The following is a 6492-nucleotide window of genomic DNA, read 5'->3' as shown; positions in this document are numbered from 1 at the left end:
CTGTAGTTCTCTCAAATCCTCCCGCTGACATAAGACATAGTAGGTTCTCACTAGATGGGAGCTGTTACACACACACACACACACACACACACACATTTTTCAAATAATTAAGAAATTCCAAAACACCCAGCCCTCTAAGACACTGTAGAGCTGGTACCTACCTACCATCCCTCCCTCCCTCCATCTATCCCATCTACCATCCATTCATTCAATAAATATTGATTAAGCACCAGCTTTGTGCCAGACCCTATGCAAGGCACTGTGGTACAGCGATGAACAAAAACACACATGGACCCTGCCCTCCCAGAGTTTAGAGTCCAGCGAGGGACACAGACTTGAAACAGGCAAGCACGCAAATAAAGAAATGATTTCAAAAGTGTCTTCTTCATTCTATCATGCATTTAAAAACTAGGGAGGCCACCTCTAGACGGCTGGCCAGGGACGCCTCTTTGTGGGAAGGTTCGTTCAGGTAAGATGTAAAGGCAGAGTGGCAATTGGCCCGGGGCAGGTTGGGGAGGGAAGGTTCTAAGTAGACCCACAGACAGAGTCAGCAGGGCCTGGGCCATGAATGGGAAGTTCCTGAAGGAGAGTGATCTAATATAAGTTTTTAATGACCTCTCTGGCAGTGGAGTGAAGAATGGACTAGGGAGGGGGACGAAAGTGCAAGCAGCAAGACCAGTGAGCAGACTATTTCAGGAACTAACAGGGGAGAGGGCCTCCCTCGATGTCCATCCTCTACCCACTGAGGATCTAGAGTACGGTGGCTCTTAAGATTCTCTCACCTGGTGACTTTTAGGAATCCTGGTACCCCGGTTGCACCCCAGACTACTTAAATCAGAGTCCCAGCACTCGCCCTTTGTATAACATCCCAGGGGATCCCAATGTACTGTTCCAGCACAGTCTCCATCTCCAAGCGGGTGAAGAGAAGTCACACTTCTGAGCACCCGCTATGCCAATTTAGTTGGCTTACGTTAGTTAGTTTAATCCTCACTACAACTGTGAGAGATGGTTATTACTGTACCCACTTTACAGAAGAGGACACTGAGGCTCAGAAAGGTCAAATGCTTTGCTTCCCTACTTCCTGACCTTGAGGAAGTCACTTAAACCTCCTAGAGGCTGTTTCTGTATAAATTGGGGATAGTGTCTACATAGACTTGTCAGGGGGGTGAAATGTGGCAGGTCTGCCCACATCCGGAATATACTGAGTTCCATATATCATAACCACTACTAGCAGAGCCCAAGGCCCCAGAGTCAGTAAGCGCGGTAGAGGCAGGATTTGAGCCCCTGAGCTGTTCTACCTCCCACTGCACAGAGACCAGCTCGCTAGAGAGAGGCTGGATTCTGAGGTGTCCCTGAGGGTGCACTGGGAGGGACCCAACCCAGACACAAGGATCAGGGCCCCCGACCAAGCCTGGGAGTCTGCACCAGGCTCCAGTCAGACTGCTGCATTCAGCGGGGTCTCCCTGCTTCCCTCTCTGCAAGGAGAAGGTGGGACGAGTGCCCAATTTCACAGATATGGAGAAGTAGCTTGCCCAAAGATACAAAGTGAGAGAGAGTGAAGAATGGCTCCAGGCCCCCTATCTCCCTGCCTAAGGCATTTTCCTCTTGCACTGGGGAACAGAGGGGGAGATGAGGCTGGACTCTGTGCGGATGGGCTGCCTAGAGCTAGTGCTGGGCACCAAGAAGGGTGGGGGGTCTGAGGTGAATATGAGGCCCAGGGCCCAACTCCTCAGCCCCAGGGCCCAACTCCTCAGCCCCAGGACTAGTAGGTTCCCTGGCTGACTCTGGGTAGGCCAACAGCCATGAGGGCCCCCACTGCCAGCCCTGGTCCCTGAGATTACCCTCGGCTAGAGCCCAGACCCTGCTCATGCTGGGGACCCTGTGGGTTCCCCCAGCCATATCAGTAGAACAGAGCGGCTATGAACACAGGCTCTGAAGTCAGGCGGGCTTAAATTTCCATCCCAGCCCTGCCTCTTTCATGCTGTAATACCTTGGGCAAATTTCTTAACTCATCTAAGCCTCAGTTTTCTCATCTGTAAAACGGAGATAGGTTAAAAAATAATGTAGATCAAATCAACTGATAAAGGAGCTCCAAGATATATTATTCATTGAAAACAAAAATACAGAACAGAAGAAACCAAGACGCAGGACAGTTTTTGTTTTTTTTAAAGTAGGCTCTATGCCCGATGCTGGGCTTGAACTCACAACCCTGAGATCAAGACCTGAGTTGAGATCAAGATGGAGTGAGCTACCCAGTGCCCCCAGAACAGTTTTAATATAGTATACACCAAAGCAAAGTTTTAAAACGGGATACTCATATATGTGTGTGCCTGTTACGAATAGACTATATCGGAAAGCCCACAGAACAACGGGAGCTGTGCTTCCCCTGTGGGGAGGAGGGCGAGGGATGCGAGTAGCAAGAACAGTTACTTTTCACTGAATACCATTGGTACTATTTGAATTATTTACTTTGTGCAAGTTCTATTTTCTCAATTAGAGGTGTTTTTTTTTTTTTTAAATGGGGTTAATCAGATCTACAGGGTTGATTCAAGGATTAAATAAATTAATACATGTAAAGTACATAGCACAGAGCACTCAGTTCTGCACCATGATATTTGCTGAGCATGTGGCAGTCTTCCTTGGCCCCAATCCTTTACCCCCTCTACTATATCCACAAGCTTGCCATGACCTCGGGTCTTGCTTTGGCAGACGGGGTGCAAGCGTGCTTAGCCATGCTCTCTTGCATCTCTGCCTTTTGCAGAAGAACATGCCTCAAGTAGCTGCTGGTCCAACAATGGTTAGAGAAAAGAGAAATATGAGACAGATTTGTCCTCAATCCACAGTGTTTTTTAAGATTTTATTTTTAGGGGCGCCTGGGTGGCTCAGTTGTTAAGTGTCTGCCTTCGGCTCAGGTCATGGTCCCAGGGTCCTGGGATCGAGCTGCTTATTGGGCTCCTTGCTCTGCGGGAAGCCTGCTTCTCCCTCTCCCACTCCCCCTGCTTGTGTTCCCTCTCTCGCTGTGTCTCTGTCTAAAAAAAAAAAAAAAAGATTTTATTTTTAAGGGGCGCCTGGGTGGCTCAGTCGTTAAGCGTCTGCCTTCAGCTCAGGTCATGATCCCAGGGTCCTGGGATCGAGCCTTGTGTCGGGCTCCCTGCTCCGCGGGGAGCCTGCTTCTCCCTCTCCCACTCCCCCTGCTTGTGTTCCTGCTCTCACTGTGTCTCTCTCTGCCGAATAAATAAAATATTTAAAAAAAAAAGATTTTATTTTTAAGTAATCTCTCCATCCAACATGAGATTTGAACTTACAACCCCGAGATCAAGAGTCACATGCTCCACCAACTGAGCCAGCCAGGACCCCCCTCAATCCACAGTTTAAAACCAAGCCCACCTGAGGCCAGTCCGGACAATCAGCTTGCAAGAAATACTGTTGTAAGACCCTGAGTTTTGGAGTGGTTTAATATACAACATTATTATGACACGATGCAGACTCTATGGAGACTCTATGCAGGCCCTGTGCTAGGTACAGGGGATACAGTAGTAAGCAAAACCAGGTACAGTCCCTGCCCTCATGGAGTTTATATACTCTAATGATGAAAGGGGCATGAGAGCATTTAATGGCAGGGAGGTGAGGAGAGTTGATCTAGGCAGAGGGTCAAAGAAGCTTCCTTGAGGCAGTGACACTTAAATTGAGACCTGAAAGATGAACAGAAGTTACCTAGTTAAACTCCAGGCAAAGGAATGGAATGTGCAAAGGCACTGAGGCTGGAAGGGACCATGGCTCCTACAAGGAGGCTGTCAGTAGCTGGATAACAGGACAGTGAGAGATGGGGCGGGAGGTGCAGATCAGGCAAGGATGTATTTTTTAAAGCAATGGGAAACTTTCAGAAGGTTTAGTGGAAGGCAGAAGAGGACACGAAATTCATTTAGGAAGAGGTCATTTGGACTGAGGTTATATACGTACTGGAATTTCTGTTAGTTGAGGCAGTAACGGGAACTACATCTGTGTCCTCTTTGGCTCTGCTGCTTCTGTGTCTATCTCCATATTTGTGTCCTTGCTTCTGTGTCCAGCCTCAGAAGCTCCAGAGGCTCCGGCCCCTTCCCAGATTACTGACGTCCTTAAAAACTTAGGATTCTCTTCATCCGTACCTCATATGTATACGCCGTGCATTTCCAAAATCCTTGCCCATCTTCTGGGCATCTTGGGTCTCTCTGGGTGTGCTGGCCCCATGCTGGTATCTCAGGAGCAGCAGAAGCTGAAGGCTGCTCCCAGGGCTCCTGAGTCTGAAGCCTGATGACTCCTCCCAGATTGGGGGGAGGGTTAAGGGGGGAGGAGCAGAAGGCACAAAAGGCCCTGGCATCTGCAAACCTCCCATCAGTGCAAATCAATGCAAGATTAAAATTCATGATGGTTCCGGGGCACAACTGCAAACAATTTGTTCAGTAAACTTTGCTCTAATTGGCATTCGTAGAATTTCCTGTTAATCAGGCCCCTTGGGCTCTGTGGGGCTGGGATGCTCTGTCTCCCCATGACAGGAGAGGGAGCATGTATGGGTGGGCGTGAGAGAAAGGGGGAGGAAGGATGGGTAAATGTAGGTATCTCTAATTATTTGCCTTGGTATTTCTCACTGTAGGGACTCAAGTATCAGACTGGGGTGTCCACAGGTGACCTTGCTTTAGGGAGCACTTCTGTTCTACTCCAGGCAGGTCTCTGGGTTTCAGGATGAATCTGGAGTGAATCTGCCTGAGTCAGACTCTCTGTGTAGGTGTGTACCTAGGTACCGGGGTGATGTATATCCATTGGGGTACGCGTCCAAGTGGTGGCGGTGTGTAGTAGGTCGTGTATCTAAGTGTGAGTTTTGGTGCCTGCACACAGCTGTCCAGACAAGGTCTGTAGCAGGTGTCTGCAGCTTAGTAAAGCGGGGCTCAGTGTGGAGGCTGCCGGGCCCACAGTCCTTACCCGACTTTCCCTCTGGCTCCAAGAGGAACTGGTGATGATCAAGTTGGGTCCCGGACTAAGAGGCTCTCCTGCCCATGAGTCCCTGGTCTATCCATGCTAGCTGCCACCAAGGACGGGCTGGGCAGTTCCCCACTCCATGCCCACTCTCTCCCTTCACCAGGGCCCTCACATGCCCACCCACACACCAGAGCCCCAAGACCCAGGGCCCAAAGGCTTTTGAGGGTTCTGGTGAAAAATATCAATGACCTCAAATATGAACAGAATTCACACGAAGAGATTGCAAGTAATAAATGCTTAATTCTGTCTACAAAATGTAACGTCGTGCCTCCCGCAAAGCTGCTCAGCTCATATGGTTACATAGAAATGATATGTAATGTGGGATCCGGCTGTGCTTTCTCATGTTTGACGTGCAGCCTCCAGAAGGAGGAAGGCCCAAGAACATCTAGAGACAGCCCTGGCCCTTCGCTGGCGCTCAGGCAGGAGGGCCCAGCCCCTCTCCTCCCGGGTCCCCTACTCTGCTCACTCTCACTGGAGGCATGCTCTGTCCTTGTACAGTGATGGGGGTCACCCTGGCATGCTGTCAGATCTGACACAGGGACACTGGAAAGGCGTAGCTGTGTGTGTGTGCGTGCGCGCGTGTGTGCGCGTGCACATGTGTGTGTGTGTGTTACAGGCTTCTGAGCGCCAGGGCTGCCTGCAGCTTGTGTCTCTGAATGCCTTTGTACTCAAACACAGAGAGCAACCGCGGTGCTGGGATAATTGTGTGTAAGGGACTGTGTCTTATGCCCAGATGGTTATGGTGCTTCTGTGTGTGTGTGTGTGTGTGTGTGTGTGTGTGTGTGTGTGTGTGTGTGTACGCACGTGCATGCATGCCCAAACAGACAACTTGCCTGAACGGGAGGGCTTTGTGGGGGGGTGGTGCTGGGTTGGGAGTGGTGTGCAGGTGGACCCCACCCCAGCATCCCTCACCATCATTATCTCAGCAGGAGCAGCTCTTGCCCTGGGGCCGCCCTCACTGTTTCAGCAGCTGCTGCTTTCCCCCAAATTAACCCCTCGTCTCCAGCTTCTCATTTTCCTGCTGGGGGGCCTCTGGCTGGCTGGGGAAGGGTCTTGGGCGGACAGTGCCCCCAGCAAGCAAGCTGGTCTTCCACAAACCCCAGCCCCTCGCCCCTAGTCCACGGGTTCCTCTTCTTTCTTCATTCCTGTTGCTGTGGAGGACCGGGATTGTGAGACTGCGTGTGTGTGCATGTGTGTGTGCGTGTGTATGTGATACACACAAGGCAGGGAGGGCAGAGGGAGGGGCTGGGTCTAGAATGGGGATGGTTGAGAAGGACATGACAGGGCCCTGGCTGGCTGGGAGGGGAGGGGCTGCTCTCTGGGTGTGGGCACAGGGGTCCTGAGTCCCTCTGGCAGCGGGGAAGGGCCAAAAGAGTCTGAAGGGCAGGGGGCAGGCCTATGGTTTTCCCCAGCTATGGAAGTCAGGGGTCCACCCAAGGCTCCTCTGAGGGCAACCAGGGAAGCTCAGCCTAGGCGGAG

The sequence above is a fragment of the Zalophus californianus genome, chromosome 5 (assembly GCF_009762305.2).
Source record: "Zalophus californianus isolate mZalCal1 chromosome 5, mZalCal1.pri.v2, whole genome shotgun sequence".
In the NCBI taxonomy this organism is placed as follows: Eukaryota; Metazoa; Chordata; class Mammalia; order Carnivora; family Otariidae; genus Zalophus; species Zalophus californianus.
Note: the sequence above shows the minus strand (reverse complement) of the source record.